We start from the raw sequence: 22,408 nt of genomic DNA, 5'->3' as shown, positions 1-22,408 counted from the left end.
ACATTTTCATAATTACAATCAATGCCACAGTTGTTTTGTACAGATACATTGTCTGAGGCTAAACAGTAAATAGTAAAAAATACTTTTTAGTGACATTGGATAAATATGGCTGCTTGCACAACAGTGATGGCAATTCAAAGACATGATTTCTTTTTGATGCTATGACATAGTGATGCTGTTTGACTAAGACATAATAATTTTATTCAGCAGTTACACAAGTTTGTCTAGATCATGCCCAGAAATTATAAGCACTACTTCTGGAAATAAACCATGGCATACTGACCATAAGGAGCAACAGGAGTGCACACTATTGGGCAATATCATTAGTCCTAAGGTTGGGAAAAAGAGTTTCTTCCAGTGGTAAGGCAAATAGATTTGGGAACATTAATGAGCAAAGACATGCTCTTTGATCATACTAACTACTCTGTGGTAAGAAAATTCTACAGGGTAATTTACTTCATCTGTCAACTATAAGTAATTCACTTTCTCTATTAATTAAAGAGGCAACATAGTATATTACTTGCCCTGTATAAAACAGCAGGCCTGTTAACTCTTGAATACAATGGTGTATTTTACTCATTTTTGATTCTATGCAAATAGTGACTCTTCAAAGATGCTTCAATAAAAGAAATAGCAAAGCAAAGATCTTGACAAAAATGTCTAAAATCCAATTTGTTACCTTTAGTCTCACATAGATACAGAATGATGAGTTGTGTTTAATTTTTAATGCATTAGTTAGCTTGTTCCTTTCACGATCTCTGTTTTAAAACTTAACCAACTAGAAATCATGAAGGACTGAAGGCCTGTCTTTCAACTTAATATTACTGTAAACAGAAAATGTAGCATTTTATGATACAGTGCCCTCTCTCTGTTTTAATTCTTAACAGAAGGACTGAAAGCCCGTCCTTCAACTTAATATTACTGTAAACAGAAAACTGTATTATTTTATGATAGTGCCCTCTGTGATTATGGAGTAATCAGCAAATTACCCCTAAAACAAAGCAGGAATTTAAGTGGATTTAAAAAACAGACCAGAAAGGTATGTGGGAAACAAACAATGCTACAGCAACACATATTAAAATGTAAGTATCCAGTCATTAAATACATCAGAAACAGTATTAGCTCATGTAGTAAGCATAAACTGAATGGGAAAAGAATGCCTCATAGCTGTATGGCTTGTTATAGACATTTTGTGAATATGTATGGCTTTAAACATCCTCACTGCATATCAAAGAAACTGATCCAAAGCTGTCCGCAACTACTTACTCATGCAAATTCCTGAACTTCATCAATACATGAAAATCATATTTTGTGACAGTTTTTCTCTCCCAATGTCTGCAGACAATCAGCTACCCACTGTCAGCCTTTGACCCATCCCTTTCATTTTACTGGGGGTGAGAGTTGACTAAGGGAAGGGCTGTCATTTAGGCCATCAGGCGTTTTCCTTACATGACCAGAACCCCAAAGTGCATATGCAATAATACATTGAAGGTGTGGCATGAAATGGACATCAGCAAGTATGCATATTTTATTGAGTGAGTGCTTGATATAACCTCTTAGGTGAACCATGCTTCCCCTGAGGCCATCACTCCTATGGGGTTTTCAGTCCCCACAGGGGTTTCAGCCATGGGATTATGTCCCTTGGATATGCACTTCCACACACTACCCCTTATAAATACTGAGTCAACAAGGCCATGCCACTACTTTCCTTTCCCACACCAAATCCAGCAGCCAACAGAGACACTAGTCAGACTTTTGTCATAGTCGGTCTTTTATTTATCTGTGGAACTGGGTTATAGGAAACATATAAAGTGATTATAACTACTATAATAGCCTCAGCTGACATCAAGCTCTGAGCCGCATGATTTCTAAAGAGGCATCTGTACATGTTCATTAATTGTACAACTTAGACCTGAAAATAAAAATCACAAAATTTATTGTATCCTGGATAGAGCATTTTATACTTTATGCATCACCTGCAGGATATAACCTGACCAGTAAGGATTAAAGACGACAATAACCCCTATGTCTGCCAGGTATTAGTGCATAAATACACCATGGTCTGCAGAGATGAATGTAAATTATCTAAGTTATCAGACAGAAAAACTTTTGATTGGCTAATCCAATGTTCCAGTTGGAGTAAGTCCTAAAATATTTTCACTGCTATATTTATATCACACCCATAAGCAACCTATTACCTTCTTAACTTTGAACAGTTGTAACACTAAAATACCAAACTGATTTAATAGACTTCAGGTTTTCACACACGACACAACAAACAATCATCTTGATGAAGAGCAAATTAATCCAGTCCACATAACCAACTTGCAGTTGCTAAATAGCGTTCTGTCTTTAATACTTCAGTTTTTGTTTGAAAGACGTAAACAAAGTACTTTGTGTGCTCCCTCTATTCAAAATCATATTTGTATTCTTCTAATGTGCCAAAAAATATATCAATGTGCCATACTTTGCAACATTTTTAAATATGTGCCTATGAAACCAGACAATCATTGGTTCATAGTAGGCACTAGGCTATTGACCCAAGGGCCTACGTAAGTCTAGCCAACAAGGTTCCCTGGCTTACGCCACCCAAGAAAGTTATTTTCCTGTGCCACTGTTGAGCAGAGACACAGACGTGATTCCCGGGGTGTATTTCCTACTTCCCATCCACTCATCAAGATTTTTCTTGAAGAGTGCTAAAGAAGAACTTTGCTTGCCATAGATGGGTAGCCTGTTCCAGAGTATGGGAAGTCTCTGGGACAGGAATCTATCCCTCCAGCATGTCCTGTTTATTGTGGTGACAAGGTTTAGGTCCCTAGACCATGTAGCTTGGAGGGATTGGGATTTCTTTAGGTGTAGCATGTCCAACAGCTCTGGGTTTGACATAGCTTTATAATGTTAGGCAGAGATCACCTCAGAGTAAGCGAAATGCTACGGAATAAAGCTGTTGATTTTTGAGATGGTCAGTGTAGGGCATTTGTTTGAGGCCAGTAATCCTCTTTGTGAGGTACTTCTGTGGCCTTTCCAGCTGCTGCAGATATCTTGTGAGGTACATTCCAAAAGTGGCGTTGTACTCTATAATGGGTCTAATGAGTGTTGAGTAGAGGGGAACAATGACTTCTTTTTTTTGGATGAGAACCCTTTTATGATGAGGTGTGCCATGTAGAAGGACTTCCTGACTACTGTGGCAATTTGACCATCAAAGGGGAGACTACTGTCCACCTGGGTCCCAAGGTCTCTTATCACACATTTGGTGTTAAGTAGATTGCTGCCTATGTGGTTGTTCATGGGTACAGAGTTTTTACCAAAATGGATGACACTGCCCTTTTTGGCATTGAGCTTGAGGCCATGGCTCTGACACCAGGCATTTGTCTCAGCGAGGCCCTTCTGTAGGATGTCCACATCATTTGGGGACTTGACTATGGCTCCTAGTTTGCAGTCATCTGCGAACTTCATTAGCCAGAGGCCTTCTGTGTTAGCCTGTACTTCATAGAAGTAGATACCAAACAGGCGAGGTCCCAGGACTGAACCCTGTGGTACTACACTTGTCACTGGTTTGAGGTCAGATTTGGAGTCTGCAACTTTTACAGTGTGGGTTCTGTCAGTGAGCCAGTTGGCAACCCATCTTGTGATGTAGGGATTTATACCTAGTTTAGTGAGTTTAGCTATAATTCCAGAATGGGGGATGGTGTTGAAAGCCTTGGCGAGGTCAAGATAGGCTGTGTGAACCATCTTACCCTCATTTACGGCTTTGGTGACTGCCTCAAAGAAGTCGATCAGGTTCAGGAGGCATGATCTGCATTTCACAAACCCAAACTGGGTGGGATCCAGAGTTTGGAGGTTACCAATGTCTTTATTTATGAGTTCCATGATGATATGTTCCATGGCCTTGCAGACCAGGCTCTTCAGGCTAGTAGGTCGATAGTTCCTGGGATCAGTGGTGTCTCTCCCTTTGTGGAGTGGAATAACTGTTGCTGTGCACAATTCAGTGGGCACAAAGGCCGATGTGAGGGTATTACTGAACATGGTGCTTAAGTGGGTAGCCAGTTCATTCTGAAGTTTGTTTAAAACGCAGCCTGGGATGTTGTCCGGTCCCATGGATGTTGCGTTTTTGGCTTTAGAGAGTGCAGCTTTTACCTGCGTAGTTGTAATTACAGGGACTCTGCATTCTTCCTGTTTAGATATGGGCCCTTTAGGGGGTGAGGGGGGGTAAAGTTAGCACTGAACCTATCTGCCAAGAAGTTGGCAATATCAGTTGGTTCTATAATTTTCGTGCCGTTGTGCTGTAACTCAGGGCAGATCTGGGTGTTACCATCAAGATTCTTGACATAGCTATAGATTGCTTTGTGGTTGTCAGAATTAGTGGCAATGTTGTTTTCATAGCTAGCTTTGCTTGTAGCTTAGCTTTGTTTTCATAGCTCTAATAGTTATTCCTCAGAGTAGCACTGAATGGTATATTCATGTCCTTAAAAACATCAACAATGAAACTATTCTTCAGTGCATATACTAAAAGTCACCAAAAAGAAAAATTAACTATAGCAGTAAAAAAGAAATCAATAAATAAAATAGATGGATTAGTGTAGATGGACCAAACTGCCCTTTATACAGGAAACTGCAAACCGTTTATTTCGTTCCATTCTGACAATCAGATGAACTCAGCTGAACACTTCCTGCACTGTAAAGGAATGGGAGGATGTGAATGTACAGTGGTATAGCCACAATACACTACGGCAGAGGGTAAGAGTCGTGATAGAATGTATTCTAGCAAGCCTGGAAACTTTGCTCATCATAGTCTGCATTCTTGTGACTAATCATTACGAGGCGGGAGTGTATCTCATTGTAACTCTTATGACTGCTATGGACTATTGCTGAAATACTGTATTCTGTATTATGTCCTTTTGCTTATATGCAACGGTTGTATCAGCATTCAACAAATATAGTTGGAAAAGTAACACATAATGAAGGACATTTACCAAAACACACAGACAAATAAGATATACCTAAGCTTTCATGTTATGAAGCTACTTTACTCATTTTTTTAAAATGTAAAAGTAAATGTTAATTAAAAAAGACAGAATATAAAAGACATATAACAACAAAAAAAGTTTGAAAAAAGCACTTAGATAAAACAAATAAAAAATGAAAGAAAGTGCTCCAGGGCTCAAGTCCACCATAAGCGCCATACCAAAAAGTTTTTGTATGAAAACAGATTTATTTCAAAACCATTTAACTCCAAACGTTAAGCGCTTTCATCCCTTAGTATTCACTCTAAGACTTCATCAGAACAAATGAAGCATTCAATGAATCATACTTTTATATCCTTCCTTAATAACAATTATTCAATTAAACAATGATGACACATTTAAAAGCATATACTCATCAAAACAATACCATAATAAAAATTGCAAAATCTCAGTTATGCAAAAACATGTTACCATACACAGCAGAAAAGTGTTGTTTTAAATATTAAAGTTGTAAAATAAAACTTTTATGAATGAAATTGTTAAATGTCTTAAAAACGTAATATATAGAACTGTTTTAAAGTACCAAAGCTCTTTTCTTCAAAACAGGAAGTAGTGGGACATGGTCATTAAGACCTGGTATACTATTTGCATTTAGTTTGATTATCCAGTGAAGTTCTTCCAAATCTAATTGAAGTTCCCATTACCCACCCCTGATGTTCTGTGGTACCACTTCTAGAATGCCAAATGTAAAGTTAGGTTATGTGTGTTTGTAAAATGCATTAGTCGAATTCCATTTGACTATAGCATACATATGTTCATATATCCTAGTTCTGTGTCATCTCTCAGTTTTCCTCACATAGAAATTCAAGCGACAAGGACCTCCGAAGCTGAAATGCAAACACCAGTCACAACCAAAGTGACACAGCTTAAAATACCAGTGTCCACTCAACAACAGCCCCTAAGGCAAGACAACGTACCCAACACTTTAGTCATTGGTGACTATAGTCAGGCACACTGATGTCCCACTCACCCGGCTGAACAAGGAGAAAATTACAGTCAGATGCCTGTCGGGTGCCAGGATCTGCCACATAACGCATGCACTCAAGTCACTCCACAAGTACAAATGCGAGTCTATCATTGTCCATGCTGGAGTGAATGACTTGAGATGTACCTCCCTGGACTACTTGAAAAGAGACATGGAAGAGCTCTTGGATCCTGTGGCCCAGGCAGGTATGACCCTAGCCCTGAGTAGCATCCTGCCTTCAGCCAGAATGATACCACAGTATAAGGACAAATGATTGACTTCAACAATTGGCTAAGTTTCTGGTGTCATTCAAAGGGGATCTAGTATCTGTCTGTCTGGGCTGACATGATCAACAGACCATGATGCTTTGCCAGAGATGGTCTGCACCTGCCATCCCTGGGATTTAGGTTACTGACTAAAGGTCTTGCTACCCCTATAGTGCCTTTTTTTAGGCAAGGTTCAAAGGACAAACCACCACTGTAACAGATACAAGCATGCAAAATCTGAAGATAATGCTACTCAATGCTAGAAATCTAAAACTCAAAATGCACTCTCTTTCAAGGCACTCCTAAAAATGGAACATCAATATCTGTGCAGTAACTGAGACCTGGTTCAAGGCTCCAGAGAGTACCCCTGCAATACCAGGCTACAACTCTTACCACACTTTTTGGCCACCAAACCAAGACCAAAACACTAAAGGTGGAGGAGTGTCCATATTCACCAAGGATATTCACACCTCCAGGCTAGTTACCCAACACAATGCATCTGAAATTCTCCAGGTGCAACTAACACTAGGTAAGACTGCAGTCCAAATTGTAGCTTGCTACAGATCCCCCACCATACCCCAAGATTCTCACTACACCTTTCTAAATATACTGGAAAATATTAAGATACACCCAAACACCCTAATACTGGGTGATTTCAACTACCCTGCCATTAACTGGGAAAACTACTCGGATACCAACACCTTCTCCTAATGGTTCTTGGAATTCATAAATTCCAATGCCCTGGATGAACTAATCCATTGTCCACCAGGGGCTCCAATATCCTAGACCTGGTCATTACCAACATGGGAGATAGATGCTCCACACCAGTGGTTACCCCCTCATTGGTCAGGTCTGGCCAAAAGGAAATCACCCTTGACATCCACATCCCATCCCCACCCCCTAGTAAGGAAACCTACTTAAAAACTTCTCCAAAGCCAACTTCATGCTACTCAAGACAGAAGTGACAAACTTCATGACACCCATGCAGACGGGAGCTAAAAGTTCGACTGCTGAATCCTACACTAAGGCACTGTATGAGCACATCCATTCGTGCATGAATTGTGCCATCCCAAACAGAATCAAGACATTCTCCTCCAAAAAAAGGAAGCAAATCTGGTGGTCCCCTGCTATAAACAAACTATACAACAGAAGGAAGAAACTGTTGCAGAAAAGAGGAAAATCCCAGGATGCAAAAAACTCTCTTACCAGCCTCAGTAAGAAGCTGAGATCCCTCATAAAATCCTCCAAAGCTAGTTATGAAAATATAATTGCCAAGATTCCAAAGACAACCACAAGGCATTCTATAGTTATGTCAAGAATCTAAATGGCAATGCTCAGATCTGCTCTGAGCTACAACACAATGGCATTAAATATACTGATCCCAAGGATAATGCCAATATCCTGGCAGATCGATTTAGTGCCAACTTCTCCCCCCTCTCATCCCCTAAAGGGCTCATCTTAATACCAAAAGATTGCCAAATTCTGGTAATCATGGCCACACAGGTAGAAACCGCACTCTCCAAAGCTAAGAATACAGCATCCATGGGACTAGATGACATCCCAGCTTGTGTACTACATGAACTACAAAATGAACTGGCACCTCACCTAAGTGTCATGTTTAATCATAGCCTCACCTCAGGCTTCGTGCCCACTGAGTGGCGCACAGCTACAGTTATCCCACTCCACAAGGGAGGATCCACCTTGGATCCCAGAAACTACCATCCCATCATTCTGATGAACCTGATATGCAAGGGCATGGAACACATTATCATGGAACTTATAAACAAAGACATTGGCAACCTTCAAACACTGGACCCCACCCAGTTTGGGTTTGTGAAGGGCCAATCTTGCCTCCTGAACCTGATTGACTTCTTTGAATCAGTCTGCAGAGCTGTGGCCGAGGGTAAGATGGTCAACACAGTTTATCTGGACCTCGTCAAGGCCTTTGACACCATCCCCCACTCTGGAATCATAGATAAGCTTACTAAGCTGGGCATAAATCCCTACGTCACTCGATGGGTTGCCAACTGGTTTACTGACAGAACCCAGCAGTGGCAGCTGGTGACTTCAAATTAATGGAGGGCTGCAGGAGACAGCTGAATGGGTGGGGCCAATGGGAAGGGGTGTGGCCAACTAGAAAGGGGGTGGAGCTATGCTCAAAACCACAACAACTGGAACTTTAATTGAATACGCTGCCCTGGGTGCCAAACAGTCATTACGAGAGTCCAATCAAGACAAAATGAAGTGCAGAAGGAAAATATATTTCAATGCATTGGCTACATGACAACTTACTTGATATTCAGATGGAAACAGGTTGTGAGGCATGAAAAAATAAATTGCTTTTTAAATACATTACTGGAATGCCAGTCAAAATCAAGTATAAAAAAAACAAGCAGCACTCAACTCAAACCACTACTCCTTGCACTGCAGTTCTAATTATAATTTATATTCAGCTTTATAAAATTACCAAGTAACATGCTGAAAGTAGCAATCTCTGTGATACCCCCACTTGTAAAAATGTTTCTTATCCAAAAAAGACCTGCTGCCTGACTCAACTATCTACTTATTTCATGGGGAAGACATGATCAAAGTAAAAAATGAACAGCAAACAAGAAACAAGCTCAAGATAAATTGCTTAAAGGATTCCTGCACAAGTTATGGACCACACATGATAGATTGGCATTCTGTTTAGTTTACGGGTAAAGCCTGCAAAGATGACTGCAAGTCTCCAACAAAAGATGACTGCAAGTCTCCAACAAATGTAATGAGCTTCTGAAAATACTGTAATCCTGTCCTTTTATTACAAATACTGTCATATGCATTTCAATACCCAAGGCTTATACATTATCTAGTTATGTAAATATTCTTGGCATGGCAACAACGAAAAGGCTTTCAATGCTGGTAATTCTTTAACGGTATGCTTATTAAAGCTTACTTACATCTTACAATCTCCGACAAGCTTACCTGATGGTCATTAAATCATTGCTACTTAAACAGAGCAACAGGGCACTGTGACAGCATGTATTTTCTGAATAATAAGAAGCATAAATCAACAGTATAAAAATATGACAGAAAACCAGATCATTCTGCAAAAACAAGGACAGATGAAAAGCCACAGTTGTACTTGTGGTCTACCTTGGATAGGGGAATACTCTGCACACTTACACTGCATAACTGCTTCTTGCCTTCCTTGGACACATCCAGAGCCACTACAATGGGGAGTGGGGTGCAACAAGTAGGTCACAGTTTGAAATGTCTCTGACTGATGGTGATGGCTCTGACACTCATACATCTCAACTTCAGAGCAAGAAATTTGGACAAAGTCATACATAGAACTAGAAGTGGGACACAGGCCCAAAAATAAGGACAATTTTTAAATATTGCTCTTATTAACTTAGATAATAGAACAGTAGTAGGTCTTGCATTAGTACGAATTTTCTGAAGGGTATGAAATCTGAAACTCAAATGTCTGTCATTATTTTCTAACTTCAATCTTTAATGACTTGCCACTAACTTACCAGAAAACCACAATTTTACAGACCAAAATGTGTTGCAAAAATATAAAGTTGCTACACAATACAGCTGGAAACCTGTCAAAAAAGGGACACATTTTTAATATTAACACTGTTAACTTGAGCAGCTAACAAAATAAGAGCATCTACATGCATTTTTGAAATAAAAGTAATCTATAACTCTGATCATTACAGTTATATATAATTGTAAACCCTCCACGCTTTCTTCCAAAATTGCCATTTTGAGGAGGGATTATTAGGTGAGAGCATCATTTTGAGTCAAAATTGGGGACAATGGAGAGGTTTGGATATTCCTAATTCTACAAAGTGATTTGCACATACCTCTCAACCTCTTAATGCAGGAAATCTGGACAAGGCCAAATATATTGGGGGAACATACAAACACTACTAAAAATTGATCTTGTATAAACTTAAGACAGTTGATAGAATAACAGGTCTTGCATTAGCATGCATTTTACTGAAGGTTATGACGTCTGAAACTCAATGTCTGTCATTTAGTGACTTCATTCCTAAATGATTTGCTGGAAAATCACAAATTTTATGAGGAACAAACCAAAAATAAGAAGCAAATATCTATTCATTCTGCAAGCATATGGACAACTGAGAGGTATAGTTCAACCGGGGCTGGCTGAGTTTGCTACCCCCGCCCCTCACAAGATCATGGTCGAATGGAGCCTCCCCCTGCAGCCATTCCAATATCCCATTCCTTGGTTATTTTGCCCCATTTACCATAAACACTATAATGTGCATACTGCTTTACTTCTGCGATGATTTAGATTTCATTTGAAAGTTTTATTTTGCATTTTACAGCATAAAACTCTAATAGATATCTGTTAAACAAAGCAATGCAGTCTCACAATGAAAATAGACTTAGCATTAAAACTTCTCTGCCCTTGAAACTCACATGCATTAAAACAGCATTGAAACCAACATTCAAGGAAAATACAATTTGTCAGTGGCAGATAAAGATTAACTGTGGGCTTTTTTCAAAATCATAGGCCCTTTGAACATGAAACATACACAAGCTCTTTCATACACCTTCCTGACTGTATTACATTATATTCCTTGTACAATACAGTACAGTTGTTAGAGGGCAATTTAAATTTATTGTTGTGAAAATTTTTCCAGGAAACAATGAAACAAAATGCATACACCAATGACAAAACTGCCCAATTCAGAACATTTCCATCATAAAAAGTCTACTCAACCTTCTATAGTCCACCAATATCAGTAAATATGCACAATCTCTGAAGTAGTAAAATCCACATTAAAGAAATCTGTAACTAATAAAGAGGTTGCTGCTAGCAAACAACTTTATATGTCATTGTTTCATCTACAAATAAAGTGCCTGTTGCCCTTGAAGAATAAATTGTCTATGTTGCATGCATTAAAAAATGATAAGCTAGTAATACCGCAATAGGGAATGGATAGCAAACTGATAACAGGTTCATAGTTACTAGGTATCTTTGCTAAAAAGGACTGCAGCATCCACCCCCTTTACAACACAGTACAGTATCAACAATGCATCTACTTACTGTGGGAGTAGAACCCACAGCCTTCTGCATCGAAAGCAAGTACACTACCTGTTGTGCTATTAACAATGCAAGCAGACTTAGCATAAGCAGCACTAAACTTTTGTTCCCCTGCAGCTCTCAGCTCAATGTAAAATCTACTCGACACTCAGCTGTATCTCTGAACTTTGCAGCACAAGAAATCTGGAAAAAGCCAGAATTTATTTGGGGGGGGGGTCAAAAACCAGGGACACATTTTAAACATTGCTTGTATAATGTTGGAAAGTTGCTAGAATAAAATGCTGTGTTACCACCATACATGTCACTGCCACGTCTTGAACCCAGGGAACCCTGTGCAAAACAGTCAGAGCAACATACCACTATGCCAAATCAGCTGTTTTGTGAAAGAGGAAGATGGAAACTTAAATGGCTACCATTTAGTGAATTCAGTTCTCACCATAGCTGTCAACCTCTTAGCACAAAACACCTGAACAAAGCCAATAATGGGTGAATACAGCCCCCAAACATTCAGTGAATTCAGTTCTCACCATAGCTCTCAACCTATTAGCAAAAAAACACCCAGACAAAGCCAGTAATGGGGGAATATAGCCCCCAAACATATTCAGTGAATTCAGTTCTTACCATAGCTCTCAACCTTAGCACAAAACCTGGATGAAGCCAATAATGGGGGAATACAATCCCAAAAATAGGGACAAATTTCAAATATCCATCTTATACACTTAGAAAATTGCTAGAATAAAAGCTTTTGTGTTACCATGCACTTTCTGAAGAATATGAAGACTGATATTCAGATGTGTGTCATTTTTAACATTTGTTACCCAGGAAAGTCTGACTTGGAACAAAAGCTAATTTTTAGCAGAGGCCCAGGGAGAAACACTCCAGACAGACACATGTCTTTGTAAGATGGGAGGACACTAGAGGAAACAAAAACAGGGAGGGCATACAGACTCCACACAGAAGGTAAGGCACCCCAGCCAAGAATAAAACCAGAGAACATGTAGCTGTCAGGCAACAATGCTACCACTGCACCAATGCACTAATGGCTTTGTAAGGACACAAAAATACGGAAACCACAGATTTTATGAGGAACAGAACAAGTATGAGGGAAAAATCTGCAACGTTTTTACAAATGGTGGTGGGTAGGGAATTCAGGCTCTTGCCACCTGGGTGCAGGGTTCAAGCCTTATTCTCTACCCACCACCATGTAGCACCTGGGGCAATTTACACACACACACACACACACACACACACACACACACACACACACACACACACACACACACACACACGCACACCCTACCTGGATAGATGTAGATCCCTTCGTTGCAGCATTAAATCCACAGCCGTTTGAGCATTACAAGCCCGCCTGCACACTACATCCTTCCCTATGTCCGTTGGAGCATTAAATCCACCACAGCCCATGAGATGTTCTTCCCCCGACGAGAATCCCAGCCTGCCGACATTGCAGTCTGAGGCCGATCCCTTTCCAGTGACAGTCTATGCAGTTACAACTGCATAGACTTCTGGGATCTCTGCTCTTGAATGTTCCCTAATCTGGACTGCTGCTGAGACAGTCTGCGCATGCTCCAGACTGTCTCAGCAGCAGTCTGGATATCAGAAATGCTGCAAGTGTGCATGTGCGAAGGTCCGCTATTTGCGATCTTTTTTTAATTTTATTTTCTTCTTTTCTATTTTCTTTTCTTTCTTTTTTACAGCTGGGGAGGGGCTACAGTCTGGCAGTCCAATAGCATGGGCCGCCCCTGGAACCCAGACTGTAAAAGTAGCCAACTCCAAATCCAGCTCCAGACAAGTGACAAGTGGAGTACCTCAGGGTTCAGTCCTGGGACAGCTCTTGTTTGGCATCTACTTCTTTGAAGTACAGGCCAACACTAAGGGACTCTGGCTAATAAAGTTCACAGATGACTGCAAACTGGGAGCCATTATTGAATCCCCAAATGATGTGGATATTCTACAGAAGGGCCTTACAGAAACAGATGCTTGGTGCCAGAGCCATGGGCTCAAGCTTAATGCCAAGAAATGTATATTTATCCCCTTTGGGGAAAAACCATGTACCCATGAATTACCACATAGGTGGCAGTACACTAAACACTGAAAGTGTGATGATAGACTTAGGAACACAGGTGGACAGTGGTCTCACCTTCGATAACCACATCGCCACAACAGTCAGGAAATCCTTCTATGTGGCACACCTCATCACTAAGGGCTTTTCATCCAGAAAAAAGGAGGTCATTGTCCCACTGTACTCATCCCTCATTAGACCCATTATACAACGCCCCATTTAGTATGTACCTCACAAGACATCTGCAACAGCTGGAAAGGCCACAGAAATACCACACTAAAAGAATCACAGGCCTAAAGCAGATGCCCTATGCTGACCATCTAAAAAAAACTCCAGCTATACTCTGTGGCATATCGTCTACTCAGAGGCACTCTCTGCTTAACATACAAGGCCATGTCAAACCCTGAGCTGTTGGACATACTCCACTTAAAGAAATCCCAATCTCTCAGAGCCAAACGCTCCAGGGATCTAAACCTTGTCATCACAATGAACAAAACATGCTGGAGGGATAGGTTCCTGACCCAGAGACTCCCCACACTCTGGAATAGACTGCCCATACATGTCAAGCAGAGCGCCTCATTGGCCCTCTTCAAAAGGAACGATTGGATGGAAGATAGGAAATTCACCCCAGGGATCACGTCAGTTGACCTGCTAGACAGGGGTCCAGGAAAGTAAATATTGTGGGAAGAAATATCCAGGGAATTGTTATGGCTAGGCTTGTATAGGCCCTAGGGCCGATAGCCTAGTACCAGCCTATGAACCTATGAACATATGTTTGGCAAATACTAGTATAAATAACACCTTTTGTATTGCAGCTACTCTTCTGCAGTTTAATAACTTTCCTAATTCCTTCAATATAAATCACAACCCTGTCCAAAATGTAGGGACACTGGTTACAATGTCCACACCTAGTTGTACCCTTAAAACTCAGGGAGGGGGGGTTTGGTGTTGGGTATTCCATCAAAAATTTGATGTTACATCCTGTTTTGTAGACAAAAGTTGGAGAAGAGCCCAAGATGTTAAAAATCTCCTGTTTGCCTCTAAAAATGTTCCAGTTCTTTTTTAATATATTTCTGACTACTCTTTCACCCTCTCCATGTGGTATAACCATGCCCATACTGAACCTTGCACTACTCGTATTTTGAAAATTGTCAGTTTGGGATACCAAGATCCCACTACAAAGAAGTGGTTTGTACTTATTACCCCAACCATCCAATAGTTTGTTACCAATGTTTGTTAAAAGTTTATCTGGGTAGTCTCTCAATTTAAATATGTTTGTTATAACCATTAGTTCATCCTTGAATGTCTCCTTATTGGAACACATTTTAGCTGCCCTCACTAACTGTCCTTTGAAGATATGTTTCTTGTTGTGTAAAGGGTGGCAACTATGAAAATCTAAATAACTGTTAGAGCAGATTTCTTTTCTGAAGATCTTTTGATACAAAAGTACCAGTCTCTCTATCCTTAAAAATAGTCACATCTAAATCATTGATGATGTCGTAAGAGCAGTGGGATGTAAATTTGAAATAAGCACATACCTGGTTAACATGGTCCAGGAAACCTGTGATGTCTGTCTGGTCATCCTTCCAAAGGATAAATATGTCATCCAAATAACGAAAATTTGTGCACCACAACTGACTAAACTCACTGGTGAAAATATATTTTTCTCCCAGGTGTATAATACCAGGTTTGCATACATGGGGGCACAAGTAGCCCCCATTGCTACACTCTGCACCTGTTTATAATATTCTCCTTCAAATGTGAAAAAATTATTGAACAAAATATAGTCCATAGTTGCCATAATAAAGTTAATGATATTGTCACTGAGGGCTGTAAGTTCCCTAATAGCTTCATAAAAGAGTTCTAAACCCACTCAGTGGGGGATAGAGGTAAAAAGGTCAACCACATCTATTGTGGAGAAAATGCAATTGTCTGTGTACCACCTAGTGTTGAATTTAGTTAGGAAACCCCAAGAGTCCTTGAGTAAATAATGTACAGGTTTTAATGACTCTTTCAAAATCTTGTCTACAAAGGTACACAAGGAGTAGGTGGAACTATTTTGGGCTGAGATGATAACCCTGAAGGGTGGATGTTGAACATTTTTATGTATCTTCGGGATGCCAAAAGTAATAGGTATTAGGGTTTGGTCAGTTTTGAGGAATTCATATAAGTCCTCAGAAATAGCATTTTGAAAAAGGGAATCTTCTAAGAATAGTGAATTTTTTTCTGTGTGCTAGATGTACCTCGTTCCTGGATGACATTTGGTACTTGTCAGTGTCAAAAAATGTCATAGTGAGTTCATTCACATAATCCAGTTTGTTAAACAGGACAATCCCACCTTCCTTATCGGGTTTCATTATTCTCACTGAATCATCCTGTCTTAGTCTGTTTATCAAAAAATGTTCTTCTTTATTAAGATTAAAATATTTGTTAATGGAACCACAGTTAAGTTCCTTGTGGATATCACCCTCACAAGCTTTTTCAAAAGCTTGTTTAATAGGGTACAAAGGGGGGCTGAAATAACTTTTTTTTTCTCAGACCTTGACTTTTGTGGAGTAATGTTATCTTGTTGTCCTTTAAACAAAACATTCAAATTAAGTTTACGTGTAAAAAGTTTAAGTTCTGTTATTATATCCGCTGCATTAACCTGAAGACAGGTACAAACTTGAAATCTTTTCTAAAGATGGAAAAATGTAATGAAACAACAAAAAGCAAGATATAAATATATGCAACAACAAAGACCAACAGTGAGTCCCAGCTCTACCTTCCAAAATAGTAAAATTTATTCAATTCGAACAAATCTTGTCTCTAGCGCCTCGGCCAACAGCCTTTACAGAGTAAAACAAAAACCCTCTTAAAAAACTGTAGAATATATACAAATTGAAGCAATAAATCAATTATACAATCAGATAATTAAAAAAGATACAGTGCATATTTAAAGTCACAATTCTAAATAAGACTTTGCCAGTTACATTCTCTGTTCATACCATATGGATGTAGGGTACCATACTTCATAATTAAAATAGATTCCTTTTGTCTCAGTATATTCTTTTGCCATTCCCAATTATTATAATACAGCGGAACATGTTCTAATATAGTGGTTTTTAAACAATCAATGTTGCCATGATGTACAGAATTAAAATGTTCAGCAACGGGACTATTCAGTTTATTGTTCCTTACATCTCTTATGTGCTCTTTAATTCTATCTGTTAACATCCTCTTTGTTTCACCAATATAATATTTATGGCAACTACAAAATATAGCATATATAACACCCTTACTCATACAAGAGTATTTAGCTCTGGTAGTGAAATTTTTCTCATTTATTTTAACTACCTCAGGCACTATATGTTTACAGACGGAACACTTTCCACAAGGGAATGTTCCTACAATTTTCACATTATTGAGGCTGCAAGTGTTAGGCTTCTTATAAATACTGTGTACTAAGAAGTCTTGAATACTTTTACCTTTTTTGTATGATATAATTAATCTTGTGTCTTTTAATGAAAAAATATCTCTCTTAATGAAATTCCAATAATCTATAATTAATTTGTTTATAATAAATGAAAAATTAGTATATTTAGTAACAAAAAACATCTTCTCCTCATTATGTTTTTGAATATTATAACTATTGTAATTGTAACAATTACTAGATATACTAGTAGCATTATTACTTTCAAAGACTCTACAAAAACTGTTTTTAATATTCACTAAATTATAACCTCTATCAATAAATATTTGAGCTACTTTAAGAGCCTCCTTATAAGCTAATTTGGTGTCAGAATTTAGTCTTTTTATTCTAAGAAATTCTCCATAAGGTATAGCTGTCAGCGTGTGGGAAGGGTGACAGCTATTGCCCCACATTTTCCAACTAATTTCGTCAAACTTTCTATAAATGCCAGTATGTATTAAATGGCCATTATTACCTCTAAGGGAAATATCCAGGAAGTTGACCTGACACCCTCGTTGTATATCACTAAAGCTAATGCCAAACTTATTGTTATTCAAATCCTGAATAAAGAGTGCTGATGCAGTATAATTACCTTTACAGACGAAGATGAGGTCGTCTATAAATCTAAAGTACTTAATAACATTACTCTTAAAAAAGGATTGTCTATAAAGAAATTCATTTTCAAACATTCCCATAAATAAGTTTGCATAGGCTGGCGCAAAGGCCGCTCCCATGGCTGTACCTGTTAGCTGTTTATACAGAGTTCCATTAAATTCAAAGACATTATTGGTTAGACAAAATTCAACTAGTTCCAATATATAATGAGTTTTTGGGCTGTCACCAAGAAAGAATTTTATAGCTTCCAAACCCAAAATGTGGGAAATATTAGTGTAAAGACTCACTACATCTACAGTAATGAAATACATTTCCTCAGTCCAATATATATCTTTAATTTTTTGAAGGAAATCGTAGGAGTCTTCAATATAGGAAGGTAGCAATATAACTTTTTCCATTAAAATTTCATGTAGCACAGTGCAGAGATTGTAAGTAAAGTAGCCAAAAGCTGAAACAATAGGACGGCCAGGTGGCTGGTCCATATTTTTATGAATTTTCGGTAAACAAAAAAACTTTGCAACCTTACTGTTTTTTATACTTATTTTCCGATCCACATCTGTTTTAGTAAAATAATGTAACCTGACACCTTTTTGTAACAAAGCAGTGAAGTCGGCCTCAGCCTTCTTCAAGAAAAACGCATTTGTTTCACAATAAACAGTTTTGTTGTCAAGATGTTTCATGCACATGCTATAATAATCGCAAGAATTCAATATAACAAGTTTTCCCCCTTTATCTGATGGTTTAAAAACTATGTTGTTATTCTTGCTTAATAGCTGTAATTTTGTCCATTCCATTTTTGTTAAATTATACAAATGCCTTTGATTAATGAATTCTTCCAATTCTTTGTCTACCATAATGTTTAGCATAGATTCCATCTTCTGTATATAAGGGTTTTTACAAGGAGGCATAAAATAACTCATAGCTTTCAGCATATGAGTATCCAGTAAACCATATGCATTATTTACACCTTCCTCATCAGATAGACATGAGTAGAAACTCTCATCACTATCCACGTCACTATCAGATATTAAGTTAGCATCACAATTAACATCCGTAGCAGAGATACTATTTAACCTAAAGAAATATTCCCTTAGATACATTTTCCGACATAGCTGAAATAGTTCAACCTTAAGCTCATGTTTTTTAGGGAAACAAGTGGGTACAAATTTAAGACCTTTTTCCAGCATAGATAGTTCAATACTGTCGAGTTGATAGCTCGACAGATTAACTACATAACTATTAGTAAACTTGTTGTTATACAAATTATGTCCATCTACCTTTCTTATATTGTCCATCGCCCGAGTCTCTGTGGCGTTCTGAATTGGTCCATCCCCTTTTCCTAGAGTTGACATACTGGCCGTTGGTTTCCGAATATGTCTTTCGAAAGGCTTCCGAATTAGCTGCCCCTGGTAATTCGGGAAAATTCTCTCTATCATCGTCTTCCCATGATGATGCCCCACTCTCGCCAGACAGGAAGTTCTTATTATTTCTTAGTTGTTCTGGGGCCTGATTTCCCTTTTGGAAGGATACGCTCTTTTTTCGGCTCCTCTGATGGTTAGGGAACACGAACGCCCTCTTGTGTTCATAATCCCTTATGTCTCTTGTTAATTTTGATTTTTTTCTATCCACCAAATCCTTTTCATAATTAGTTAGCTTCATATTAATGCCTAGGAGAAAATTCTCTAAAGTAGACTCACTGTTGGTCTTTGTTGTTGCATATATGGAAAAATGTATTTAATCAACTATTTGATCTGTGCAATTGTAAACATTGAACCCTTGAAAGGTAAAACATTTCCCTTTGCGACTGACTTCAATGTTGTCTACTATATCCAATGGTGTTATCTGCGTGTGTTCCTGTAAACACCCCCTCCCGTTCTTTCCCCTGTTGTTCCTTGGGGAGTAGTGTTGTTCTAAAAAAAGCTTTTGCTTATTTTTATTTTCAATAAATTCTGACCTTCTTAGGGGAGGGTAATTCATGTTATATTCATCCTGTGTTTGATCATAGTTGTCATATTCATCATACAAAACTTCTCCATTAGGTACAGGGTTACTAACTTGTAATCCACCACTGTGCCTTACACTGTTAACTTCCACCCCTGCAAAGGATCTAGGCCTTGTGTAAATCTGTTTCTTGCTGTAATCTAAATAATCCCTTAAAAGTTTCTTCTTTTTACGCCCAAGGTTTCCCTTAACATTCTTTTCAACTTTCTCAAAATACATTCATACTGCACAAAATTTACATCAAACAATAAATCATTTGACAATATATTAAGTTTGTCAAGCTCATCAAACAGTACTTTGGTATGTTTGTTGTTAGTTCTAATTATATAGTCCATTAAGTCCAAGCCAAACCGGTCGAATAATGCAAAAAGTTCCTCTAAATTGCAGTCATTAACTTGCATGCCATTGGGGAATTTAAACAGTCTAAGCCCTTTAAGGACATGCTTGTTTGTTAAACTCTCTTCCAAATAGAGGTTATTGCACTGTAAATTACGTATAAAAGACATTCGTATATAAGGGATTATATACTCTGCTATTAATGTATTAGAAGATATTTTTAAGAACCAGTTTGAGAGAATAGTTGCCATTTAAAGAAGTAGCGTATTAGCTCTGAGATGAGTAATCCATTTATATTCACATCTTTGCATTTCAGTAGCTATGTCACCACCAAGCTTATTTATATTCAGCAATTAAACTACCATAAAAATCAAAGGTATGCACTTGGCCATGGTCAGCAAGTCAGCAATGTGATTTTAAACTGCATTTGTCTCTCTCTGCCTTATATCTACTTTCTGATGTGATCAGATAGCCTTTTCTTATCCTTTCGATTCAATTTACCTGCATAGTAGGCATCACCATTTAAAACAAAATACTAAATAAACCAGATTACAACTTTCGCAATCTGCAAATAATGAATATCTAAACATTTTACTAGTAGGTGGATGTGGGGATGTAGAAATGGGTTTATATATACATTTATATATATATATATATATATATATATATATATATATATATATATATATATGTATATGATTTTACAAGTCACACATTGTTGCATCAGAAAGTGTTTATTATTTTGCTATGACATGCTCCAGCTATTAAGGTAGAAGTGGATTGCAGCCATTCCTTTAAATTGGTGCAACTTTTTTAACAAACTCTAATATATTTGACAATAACATCTATTATTTCTTTAAAGGCCAACAAAATGTTCCAGTCCTTTCTAATAGTTTACATATCATACCTTTATCACTGGTGTGTATGACTGGGCATATAAATGCATCTCTGTGTTGCATTTCTCACTTAGAAATACATGGCTGACCTATATTATTTCTGCCATCCATTAAATAAAAATACTATCTTGCTCTGACTTTCATTCTAGCAGTTTATATCTTATGCTGTTTATTTATTTATGCATCATTGACTGGGTTAGCCCTATTAGGCTATTGGCCTCTTTTCAGGGGACACCTGAGGTGGTATTTATATTACAAGGGAATTTGGCCAGTGCATTGAGGAGCCTTCCCTATTTTTTTTCTGAGTTGCAGATGAAGCATTATTGGAAGAATTTGTACAATATTTAAATAATACTACCTTTTTTATAAAATTCCATCTTGCATATTTAACTGACAGTCTTAAATTTTTAAACACACACACACACACACACACACACACACACACACACACACACACACACACACACACACACACACACACACACACACACGCACACACACACTATGGGAAGGAGAAGCCTTTCTCAAAAAACAAAATCACTTTGGTATATTTACCGCCATTTTGCCATTTTAGAGAAGAAGAAATGATAAAATATTTCTAACCGCTCAGATTAATGCAGAAACACTAACACGTTGTACAGAACATAAAAAAAACATATTTTAGTTGCTGCCCATACTTTTCTTTTACATTCTATGGGTAGAATTCAAACAGAATTGCAGTGAACTTTGCCCTCATGGTTACCCTTTACAGCTCAGAGACTGTCCAATGGCCGACTGCACTAGCAGAAGCATCAGCAGCACGGGCAACCTGCAGACCATGGTAGATGGCTATGGGGCAGCTGACAGGAGTGGCTAATGCTAACTGGCCATGTGCTCTCCCTCAGAAATGCCTGTAGCTACTGATATATGCTGCTGAACAATTCAGAGAATCACTTGGCTGCATAAATTCCCACAATCAGAAGAACAATTTAACACCATCAAAATCTGGTGGCCACCCATTGATGTCAGTGGAAGATGTCATGGTGCAGGTAAGTTCAGTGCAGACATGGGAGTGAGGTGTGTTTGTTAGTGTGTGCATGTATGTGGAAGTATGTTTGGGTGTCTGTAGAGGAAGTAAATGTGATCAGAAGAGTGTTACCCATTCATCCACACACACAATCCCAAACAGAGTTATACACACATAAACTTACATCCGCAGTCTGAATCCCCTATCTAACCCCCATAATGTGACCACCCATACAGGCACACACACACGCACACACACGCACACACACGCACACACACACACACACACACACACACACACACACACACACACACACACACACACACACACACACACACACACACACACACACACACACACACACACACACACACACACACGCGCACACATGCACACACACACACACACACACACACACACACACACACACACACACACACACACACACACACAGACACACACACGCCACCATTATAAATCTAGAGACAATTGCAAGCAACAGATTAAATTTTGACCAATATGACCCTATCAAAGTTAGGAAAGCATTTTTTTATCCCATTTAATTCTAAACATCATGTTCAGTCATTCCAGGAGGTAATTTTATCAATTTTATCTCACTAATTCAACATGTTATTGAATACAATGCTGCACTTTGTAGCCTTTGAAAAAGCAATATGAAAAAGTACAATAGCTCTTTACCAGAA

The 22,408-nt window shown here is 38.4% G+C and overlaps 1 protein-coding gene across 1 annotated transcript in view; it reads left to right on the top strand.

The window, feature by feature from the left end:
- The window catches only part of COL9A2 (collagen type IX alpha 2 chain), a 447,350-nt gene that overhangs the window by 134,631 nt on the left and 290,311 nt on the right, over window positions 1-22,408 (top strand). The gene's annotated exons all lie outside the window — the stretch shown is intronic.

Source organism: Protopterus annectens, chromosome 1.part2, assembly GCF_019279795.1.
Source record: "Protopterus annectens isolate FY-2018-M chromosome 1.part2, PAN1.0, whole genome shotgun sequence".
In the NCBI taxonomy this organism is placed as follows: Eukaryota; Metazoa; Chordata; order Ceratodontiformes; family Protopteridae; genus Protopterus; species Protopterus annectens.
This window is presented reverse-complemented; position numbering and strand designations above follow the sequence as displayed.